We start from the raw sequence: 11,093 nt of genomic DNA on the forward strand, positions 1-11,093 counted from the left end.
TGTATTATGAACAAAGCACTATTTATAGGAAAAATTTAAAAGATATGTTTTTCTCAAGAGAAACTTGCTTATATAGATGGTAAAATTTAAAATGTACTCTCTGATTATAAAATTTGTTTTTTTTTAGATTTCCAGGTTTGTTTTTTCCCCCAGCAGTATGTTTTTTAACAAAAACAGTCTATAAAGTAAAGAATTTTATGGTTTCTCTCCCTCCTCCCCCCATCCCTCAAGGATGTTAAGCTCCTTTTATAGAAGAAGCCAACTAAGGTCCTAATCATTATTATTATTCTAGCACTTGTAGGTGGATACATGATTAAAATTTTATTTTAATTTGCAGCCTCTACAACTCTTTCTGGTTGATCCCTTAGGTTGACACTATCCCTGTCAATAGAAATGAGAAAGATGTAAGATTAGGGTTTTGACATGCAAATGAGTACCTTCTCACCTTCAGAATTTATGAATCTTAGCTATCAGAATACTGTTTACTGAAGCAAAGTAAGTGTATTTGTGGCATCTCTTTATTTAGGGATGCTAAATAAAGTTAGATAAGGTGTGTGATGTGGCTATTTATACACGACATAAACTATTCACCCATTACTTGAATCTAAGGGAGTTAGAAGAACAAGCCTAAGAGCAAATGAATTATCATGTTAAATTAGAACTATAGTCTATCTAGCATACCAGTGAGAACCAACAGTATTTTTAAATACTTTTAGGAAAATAAGTTTGTCCTTCCTTAGTGTTGATTCACAGGACATCAGATGGATGGAGGCAACATGTATGGAGGGAAATCATCATGAAGTTTCAGACACAGTAGGCAAAACTTTCCTGTGAGCTATTCTGGTTATTTCTCACAACCATTTTTTGTAGAGGATTTTATTATAACTATTTAACAGATGTGGAAATTAAAACTCAAAGAACTGAAAAAACTACCCAAGGTTTCAAAGTTACTTAGTGGCAGAAAGAGGATTCAAATCAATTTGTATTTTTCACCCAGGAATTTCCTAATTTCCTCTCTAAAATCCGTTTTATCAAGAACTAGAGGCCTGATGCACGAAATTCATGCAAGAGTAGGCTTTCCTTCCCCCAGCTGCTGGCACCCGCTTCCCTCTGGCACCCGGGACACGAGCTTCCTTTGCAGTCCTGGCTTTGTCCAGAAGGTCATCTGGTCTAATTAGCTTTTATTATTATAGATGTTGTCCATCCATTGTGGCTCACTTGGTTGAGTGCTGTCCCATGCACCAAGAGGTCACCTGTTCGATTCCCAGTCAGGGTACGTGGGGGAAGGGGGCATGCAAGAGGTAACTGATCAATGTTTTTCTCTCTCCCTCTCTTTTCTCTTCTCTCTCTAAAATCAATAAAAATATTTTTAAAAAACCAACAATGTTCTTTCCCATCATAGTAATTTTTAATGTTTTTATTGATTTCAGAAAGAGGAAGGGAGAGATCAAGAGAGAGAGATAGAAAAAAATCAAAGATGAGAGAGAATCATCGATAAGCTGCCTCCTGCATGTCCCCTACTGGGGATTGAGCCAGCAACCCATGCATGTGCCCTGACCAGGAATCAACTGTGACCTCCTGGTTCATGGGTCAATACTCAAACACTGAATCACACTGGCCAGGCTGGAAATTTCTTTTTAAGAGTTAATTAAAAATTCAATTACTTTAATTGTTATAGGATGATTCTGATTATTTTATCTTGGTTCAGTGTTAGTAGTGTTTTATTTTTTACAAAGTTGGCTTATTTCTCTAAGTTGAAACTTAAAGATGTTACTAGTCTGGTCATGGAAAACATTAATGACATGACTTTCACCTTTTGTTGTTCTACTATGACTCACTCAGGTCCTCTCCCGGTTATTATCTGTCCATGTTACTCACTCATGAATTCTTTGAAATACATCTTTTAGCTTATATTAATTTCTCTTAATGTTAGCCTACCATAGCACATGGAGTTCCCAATAAATAATTTAGGGCTTGATATTCATGACTCTGTACTATTTAAAAATATGTATTTTTGTGGGGGTGGATGTAATGGGAACAGCACCAGGAGTTAGACCCGTGGGGTCAGACTGAACCTGGGTTCAGCAACGTCGGTACTTAAATCCTGGCTAGGAAATAATTCAGAGCGAAGGCTCAAACTATGAGAGTGCATTTATTTATAAAATCACAGAGGTAGAAGAAGTAATTTGTAAACTAGTTATAGAGGTCAAGGAAGGGCCCTTGGAGCTTGGGAGTGAGAAAGCTAATAGTAGTGCCTGAGGGTGGGGGAAGGAAAGGGAAAAGGAGAGGGAAAGGTATGGAATGCTCACAGGAGGGAAAGCACACTGGGTCCTAAGTCCTAAGGGATTTAAGGGTGTAGATTTTGTTCGCAGGGGGGTCCCCAGGAGAAGATCTCAATAGAATATTTAGCAGTTTTCCAGATGTGTCCTTTCAGGATATAGGTCTCTAGTGATTGATTGGTTAGAACCAGGGCAGGGGGTCATTATCCAATGCAGCTGGTCCTGAGGTCAGCCCTGGGGTCACTTGTCTGGCTTTGTTGCTTTTCTGGGCCTGGAGCTAAAATACAACTGAGGCCTAGATGTTATCTCTAGGGAGGAAAAGTCAGGGGTCCAAACCACATGACTGGTGATATGCTAGGGGAGGAAAGATCACCCAGGAAGTGAGGTCCCACCCTACAATTGTCCTTTGCTAGGCACCAAGAACTTTCTGCTCTGGTGACCTATGTACCTGGCCCATCATCCTTGTTCTGTTCATGTCTGTCTCACTGCCCACCACATATGTACCTTTTTAATATAGATGGTGGGTAAATTGAGTCAGGTTAAGTACTGAATTTTTCGAGGAACTATTCTGTGCAGAATGATACAAGAATTTTACTGAGTGACAGTGTTAACTTTATCTTTAGAGAAATACATACTTGCAGTTCAGTTTATTGCCTTACCTAGGATGGACAAAATCTCTTGAGCCTCATTTCTCTATTGTGGGGGAGAAAGAAACTTTCTTCTAATTTAAAATTATTCTGGCTGGTCTGATATTCAAATAGACATGAGGCAGATTAGCCAGAAAAAATAAATTGAATACACACAAGTTTGGGAATCCCACATACTTGAGTCAGAGACCCCACATGAACTAGAGCTTCAGAGACAGATAGGACTCTTGGGCATGTAAGACATTTAATCTACAGATGAGATAAGATGCCTTGGCAGCTTCAAAGGGTCCTTGTGGAATGATAAAAGGGCAGATGTTTAATAAATACAAGTTTGTCCTGCCCAACAGATAGGTCAACTGACGTTATCTTGCCAGTCTCCCATTATGGGCAGGCCTCCTAATTCAAGAATTCAAGTTCTTCCAGGTACTCTAAGGGGAGTGGGGGTTGGCGGAGGGGGGAGTTTCTCCTTAGTTTTCAGTTGAACTTGTCCTTATCTCAAAATAGTCCACATCTTGGGCTGACTAGGTCTGAACCCCCACACTATATAAAAATGAGATGAAAAATTACTGCCACTCAGAGGCTCAGAGTTGTCTTTAAACTTACATAATACTGTGCATGTGAAACTCTGTACCACACAAATGGCTCTCAGTATTAGGTTATTTTCTCTCATTTGTTACCATGTGGCTCCTTTGTTTGAATTTCTCACCTATGTTAGCCTTTGTTCTAGGGAAAGGTAAATAAATATTGTCTTTTTTGTTGCTGTTGTTTTTACTTTTCCCTTTATTGATATTCTCCTTTCATTCATAAATTTTTCCAGGAAATTCACATCAAAAGCGCTCACTGTGTTTCTGGCTGGAGCTGGGCCAGAAATGTGTGGGAGGCAGGAAAAGTTGATGAGACTTAGGTTCTGCTCTTCCTGCTGTTTTTCCCTTTAATATTTCTTTCTTTGAACGGATTCTCGTGATTCATCTCTTTTGCACTCTCTGTTCTCTTTCCCCTCTTTTCATCTATTTGGTTAGGTAACTCAAACGTTTCCTAAGGCAGCCCAAACTTTTCCACAGCTTTCTCTCAGCATGTACCCTGTATTTGCGAAGGAGCAAAACTACTCTGAGTCTCAAAGTGGTGCAGCCCTGGCCAGTGTTTCTAAGTAGAGCATCGACCCTTTGACCAAAGGGCCCTGGGGTTCAGTTCCTGTCATGGGCACATACCTGGGTTGCAGATTCAATCCCCAGCCCTGGTTGGGATGCATGTGGGAGGCAGGCAACCAATGGATGTGTGTGTGTGTGTGTGTGTGTGTGTGTGTGTGTGTGTCTTCCTCTCTCCCTCCCTTCCACTCTCTCTAAAAAATCAATGGGAAAAATATCCTCAGGTGAGGATTAACAGAAAACAAAACAAAACAAAACAAAAAAAAAAACTATGAAGTGGTACAAATCAGATGGCAATTATCATGTATGGATCCCAGTCTTATTTAGAGGCATCAGACTGTTTACTGGCTGAGCAGCCCCAGGCCTTTTTCAAAGCCAGCTGAGTGGGAACTGACATAGTTCAATGGCATGTTGTCTTAGCTACCTCATACCAAAATTTTCTCACTTTTACACAAAGTCACCTATAAAGGACTGTGATTTTTGTTCTTGGTTTTCAATTTTTGGAGACCCTTCATTATTAAGCTCTGGAAATTGAGAAGACAGAAAGTAAGAAAAAAGAAGTTGGTTGGAAGATGGGGATGGGACTCGAAAAATTAGGCAGGGAAACGTAAGAAATGAACAATATCTCTACATGTGTCTGTGTGTCTTTAAGCTTTGCAGTCTACTATCCCAGAAGAGGTCACTCCCATCACAAGCAGAGACTACATGTTATTAAGCACACTTGGCATGTGCACTGGAACAGGAAAACTTTACATCTTACACGGAAGCCCAGAGCTCAAGGTCTGACACATGACCACGTGTACTCTGTTCATTTTTTACTGTTGAGTTCCCAATATCAAATCTGGTCATTAATAGGTGTTCAAAAATTATTATTGAATAATTGACTCAGTGATTCAGAAGAATGTATTACCATGTTAAAAATTGATGTTAAGCCTCAATATGCTTTGTGATTTTTATGTGTGTGAGAAAAGTTAATACACAAAACAATCAGAGTTTATTTACAGTACCTTGATAAAGAAAGATTGCCTTAGAAGGACCTGGTTGAAGCTGTTTTATTTTACATAGAAGTCACAGATAATAGCAATGGAACCTGGAAAAGTCAGGAAGCTCTTTATTAGTTTCCTTGATCACTTAAGATATTTACTCTTTCTTGCTCTCCCGCACTGTCCTGTAACTCCAGCAGCATCAGAGTGAAGGAAATTTGCTCTCACCTGCTGTGTGCCAGACTCCTTTACCTAAACCGCAGCAAGCCCACAGATTGTATACACATCCTTTAAAATGGCACCCTGCTGACCCAACACACTGACTTACAGCCTCTCTTAGGAGCCTAGTGGCTCTCCTACTGGGATGCTCTAGAGTGCCACATACAAATCACAAAGACTGAAGTGGCCCATCGCAATGCACAGTGAATTATTTATACAATGTCCAAATATGCTCACTTATCTCAATAGGATATAAAGTCTCTGGGAGCCAAAACCGGTTTGGCTAAGTGGATAGAGCATCTGCCTGCAGACTGAAAGGTCCCAGGTTTGATTCCGGTCAAGGGCATGTACCTTGGTTGCAGGCACATCCCCAGTGGGAGGTGTGCAGGAGGCAGCTGATTGATGTTTCTCTCTCATCGATGTTTCTAACTCTCTATCCTTCTCCCTTCCTCTCTGTAAAAAATCAATAAAATATATTTTAAAAAAATAAAATAAAGTCTCTGGGGAAAAAAAAATGCAGTCTCTCCTACTCAAGTTATCTTTCAAATCTAGAAATGCAGTAAAAATGTAAATTTGTATACATTTGAAATTTCTGTTTTACTATTCTTTTAAGCTACTTAGTGATTCAAAAATCATAAATCACATGTGAACAATTATATGCAGAAAAAAAGAAAGAAAACAAGTAATGTTCAATGTTAGTTATAGTTAAAAATGAAATGTAGAAGTCGATAGGCGCTAACTTAATTTTTTATTCACTTGCTTTTAAAAAGATGGTCTGTTTCTAGAGATGTGAACAGTATAATGAGAATAACATCCCACTAGGAGAGGAACCAGCTAGGATGGAAAGGCCATGGCCAAGCAGTCCTTAGATCTGCTGATGCAGAGAAATAGAACCCAGTGTTAGGTAGCATGATATAGCAGGGAATCCTTTATGTAGTATTAACATAGACACTTGAGTGCTAATATAGCAACTCCCCTAGAAATGTGGTTTAAAAGGCAGAGGCTTCAATTCTGAGCTTTTCATCATAGTAGGTTCCTTCATTAGTATTAAGTGTATTGGGTACCCATTCATGAAGAACCGAGACCTCGGAGCATTTTGTTCATTAACTGGCTTCCTTATCTGGTCTATGTACTTTTCCTGCACGTTTGTCAGTTTGGTAGTAAAGTGAAGCCACCGTGAACCATATTTGTTATCCCAACCAATCTGTGATTAGAGACCAGGCTGTGGCCGGGTGGAACTTGCTTTTGCTAACCCCATTGGTTTACTTCCTGTGTGACTTACGTGGAGCCTCTTCTGACTGCCTGAACTTCAGTTTCCTCACCTTTGAGATAGGAATATTATCTTTCTACCTTTGCCACACGATATGTGTATTACAGAAGACGATGCATATTGAAGTACTTGGAAAATAAAAAAATAGTATATACATATTAGTATGAATGTTTGTATGTTGGTGTCCATGGTATTAGTGAAGGTTACCTGGAAATTTTGTTTTAAAGACCCTTAAAAACAAATCAAAATACCAAAGACATGGTCTAGTCTTCAAAGGATATATAATCAAATATATATAGAGGGAACAGAAAACAAAGCAATCCAGTATATTTTCTGTTGCTAGATAATAAATTGCCACAAGCTTAGCAGCTTTAAACTATATACATTTATTTTCTCAGTGACTGTGGGTCAAGATGGGACATGGCTTAGCTGGGTCCTGTGCTTAGAATATCACAAGGCTGTAAAGAAGGTGTTGGCTAGATATGTGGTTTTATCTGAGGCTCAACACATGAAAGATATCCCAAACTCACTCCAGTGATTGGCAGAATTCATTTCCCTCTGGTTGTAGAATGTGGGCTTCAGGTTGTTGCTGGCTGTCATCCATAGGCTGCCTCCAGCTTCCAGAAGCTGCCTGAAGTTTCTTGCCAAATGAGTCTCCCATCTTAAGAAGCCACCATATGGCAGTTTACATCTTCAAAACTAACAAGAGAGAACAAGGGAGAGAGATACTCCAGAACAATGTGTTTACACCGTATGTGATATAATAACATCATCAAGTCAAGTAATCACTCACATGCTATCATCTTTCTTGCAGTCTATTGACTAGAAGCTCATTTTTATACAAGAGCAAACGGAATGTTTGTCAGTTTGGTAGTAAAGTGAAGTCACCAGGAACCATATTTGTTATCCCAACCAATCTGTGATTAGAGACCAGGCTGTGGCCGGGCGGAACTTGCTTTTGCTAACCCCATTGGTTTACTTCCTGTGTGACTTAAATGGAGCCTCTTCTGACCCCCTGAACTTCAGTTTCCTCACCTTTGAGATAGGAATATTATCTTTCTACCTTTGCCACACGATATGTGTATTACAGAAGATGATGGAGGAATAATGGGGCCAATTTAAGAGTCTGTCCACCACACATGGGATGGCTTAGAGGTTCACTGTATGTTGTCCATTGTCTCTGGGAATCTTTCCATAAAAACAACATATGAATGATGATAACCCTCCTTATTAACAAAGATCTTTGATTATATTTATTATCACATTCTGTTGTGACCCAAGATAAATTACTTTATATGAAAATAACGCTCCATCACAGTGTTCAAGCATACGCTTGAACACTGTGATGGAGCGTTATTTTCATATATACACACACACTAATAAAAGAGTAACACAATAATTGACCGTACCTTCACGATGCCCACCAGCCAATCAGGAGTGAGTATGCAAATTAACCCAACAAAGATGGCGGGTTAATTTGCATACACAGGCGCCAAGCAGCCGGGGGCCTCTGGGCAGCTTGGGAAGGCGGAAAGGCGGCTCCGGCCAGAGCGAAGGTGTGCCGGCAGTCAGGGGAAGGAAAGCCCATTCTTGCACAAATCTTCGTGCATCGGGCCTCTAGTGTGTGTGTGTGTGTGTGTGTGTGTGTGTGTGTGTGTATATATATGTGTATATATATATATATATATATATATATATATATATATATATATATATACTAATACATACATATATCTCTACCAGGACACACCTCAAATTTAAAAAAATAAATTATGGGAGCCAGCCAATGTGGCTCAATGGACTGAGCATAGTCTCATACACTAGGAAGTCCCCTTTTTTCATGCCCAGTCAAAGCACATGCCTGGGTTATGGGCTTAATCTTCAGTAGTGGGGGAGCAGAAGGAAGCAGATTGATGTTCTTTCCCATAAATGTTTCTATCTCTCTCTCCCTTTCCCTTCCTCCCTCTCTAAAAAAACATAAACAAGTAAAAATACATAAAAATCGTGGGAGACATTTTATTGCTCTTTTGTTTACAGTAATAAATTGTCCATTAGTTGCCTGATAAAAGCTTTAGCCAAATATTGCACTTATTAAAAAACAAAACAAGCATTTGTATTTCCACAAAAAATATTTTCACTGAGAAAAGTATTTGTATTTTCAACCAGATTTAATGCCTGACTTCCTTATGTCAGTAATCTAAACAGACCGTCTTAGTTCAAAAATATTTTTCTTGATTATAGATATACTAGCAGAAGGACAAGATATTACTTTGAGATGGAAATCATTATGGTTTTAGGGGAAGGTAATATCAGAAGAGGGAAATGACAATAGAGTGGAATGAGCAAATGGAGTATGGAATATGAAGATAGACAAGAGCCCAGTAGATTTGGGTGTCAACTTCATGAATATTATATTATTTAATTCTCAAAACAACCCTATAACTTATTATCTTTTCTGTTTTCACAAAACAGCATTAGTTAAGTAGGCAGGTAATGATGAGTGAGGAATCAAAGGTTGATTTGTGAGGCTCAATGCTCACTTTTTTCTTTATCCCAATATATCTTGCGCTGTGATACATTGTGCCACCCCTATCAAAACTACTTCTGCAATATGTTGAAATACAAATTCCTGATACCCACTCCAGATCTGCAGGATGAGAATCCCTAAGGTGGCAGTCCAGAAATCTGCATTTTAACCCAGTACCTCAAGTAAGTTTTATGCCCATTGAGATCAGAGACACAGTGTTCAATACTAAACTCATTGATTTAGTGTAAAGAAATCTGAGCTCAATTCCTAAACTCTTACAGTTTTGTTGTGAGTTAGGCAAGCCACATATTCCCTTGCCCTTACTTTTCAGCATTTCCAATATGCCCTTACACTGCCCCCTGACCTCCATTGTGTTTGAGGAGGGGTCAGCAGTTAATCTTATTTTGCTTCTATTGTGCATGATGGGTTGTTTTGCTCTTACAGCTATCAGGATGTTTTCTGTCTTTGCTTTCATATTTTTTTATATGATTTGTGTAAGGATGGATTACTTTCCATCTAGTCTACTTGGAGGTCATTGAACTTCTTGGAGGTGTAGATAAATGTTTTTTAGCAAATGGAAGGAGTTTTCAGCCATTATTTTCTTGAATATGTTTTCTCTTTTACTTTTCCTGGTACTACCATGATGTGTATATCAATGTGCCTAAAGGTTTCCAACCTTTCTCTGAGTCTCTCTTCACTTTTGTCATTCTATTTTATCTTTGTTCTTCAGATTGTATTTATCATGGATGTTTCTTAATATACACTTATTTTTTTTTCTTTCTGCCACTTCAGAACTACACTAAAACTCTTCTAGTGATTTTTTCATTTCAATTATCACGCTTTTCAGTTCTAGAATTTCCCTTAGATTCTTTTTTATAAATTCTGCATCTTTATTAATATTCTCTATTTGATTATACACTGTCTTTATACAGTTCTTCTTTAGCCATAGTTGACTACATTTATAATGGATACTTTGAAGTTTCTCTTTTCAATCTGACATCTAGTTCCTCTCATAGTCATTTTTGTTGTATTTTTATTTATCTTGTGCATGGGTCACATGTTCCTGCTTCTCTGCATGTCTCATTATTTAATTGAAAACAGGACATTTAATCAATATATTGGTAACTCTCTGACTAATAACTCCCTTCCCCCTTTGCAGTTTTTGTTGTTTGTTTGTTTGCTTGTTTAGTGAATTTGCTAGACTATTTTAATAAAGTATACCCTTCCCACATTGTGGAGCCTTTGGCGTCACTCATCAGAGGGCTCAGCCTTGGGTATGTGAACAATCAACTGGGTTTCGGCAGCATTCTCTTTGTCTGTCTCTCTCCTGGGTCTCTCTCTCTAAGCTATGTGCGCAATTTGGTATAGCAGCCCACATGTAAGCTCCACTAATGATCAGCCTCATGTTCTGTTGTTTCTGAGAATGTGCTGGAGCATACATTTCTCAGCCCTCTGATCCAACTAAATTTGAGCAAAGGAAATTTTTGAGGCCATTCTTTGAGAATTTTTCTGTGTCCAGTATGTTTCTTCTTAGTTGTCTCTTTCTCTGTTTCACTCTGATGAACTAGCCTGACTGTGGTTTAGCTGTTTGCTCTTAATTAAGAATAGCTATTATTTTTGAGAGTGCTTTTATGACTCGTCTTCCTCGCACTCTATTTCTTATAAAATAAGTTCCTTTGGGGAAAGTTTTGAAGTACTCTTGTATGGACTTCCACTCCCCCTGGAATAATTTCTGAGTTATTTCTTGATAATAACTTTGAGGGCTGTGCAGGGCCGTAGCCTCTAGTCAACTTACTCCTGGGTAGAACCTGCACTCTAAGAGGAACCTGAGGAGAAAGTTATCAAGGCTTCATTATTCTCACCTTGCCTCCCTCACTTGGGGCAGAGCCTTGATCCTATGGGTAGTAGCTGGGAGGTGGAAGGAAACTCCAATCTCTTAACTGTAGTCTTCAACTAGGAGTTGGAAGGAATGAGAAATACTGAATACTGACATCCTGCTCTGTTTGGTGGTATATAGGATAAG

Source organism: Eptesicus fuscus, chromosome 13 (genome assembly GCF_027574615.1).
Source record: "Eptesicus fuscus isolate TK198812 chromosome 13, DD_ASM_mEF_20220401, whole genome shotgun sequence".
Classification (NCBI taxonomy): domain Eukaryota; kingdom Metazoa; phylum Chordata; class Mammalia; order Chiroptera; family Vespertilionidae; genus Eptesicus; species Eptesicus fuscus.